This window comes from Poecilia formosa, unplaced genomic scaffold (assembly GCF_000485575.1).
Source record: "Poecilia formosa unplaced genomic scaffold, Poecilia_formosa-5.1.2 Scaffold6, whole genome shotgun sequence".
Classification (NCBI taxonomy): domain Eukaryota; kingdom Metazoa; phylum Chordata; class Actinopteri; order Cyprinodontiformes; family Poeciliidae; genus Poecilia; species Poecilia formosa.
The window spans coordinates 3,462,789-3,462,993 of record NW_006799945.1 but is presented as its reverse complement, the minus strand read 5'-3'; positions in this window follow the sequence as shown (position 1 = coordinate 3,462,993).

Below are 205 nucleotides of genomic sequence, written 5' to 3'. Positions count from 1 at the left end.
CTAATCCCTTTATGATAGAAACTCTCAGAAGGTGCAGTTTTGTGACTTTTTTTTTCCATTATAGATTTGTTCTGTTTAATCTTTTTTTAATGATTGAGCTTATCAAACAAAATTTCAGACAAAGACAGTATTGTAATTGTCATGAGAGAACTGGTGTGCTCATGGAACCTGACATGTTAGCATTTTTGGATGACAGTGAGGAGGG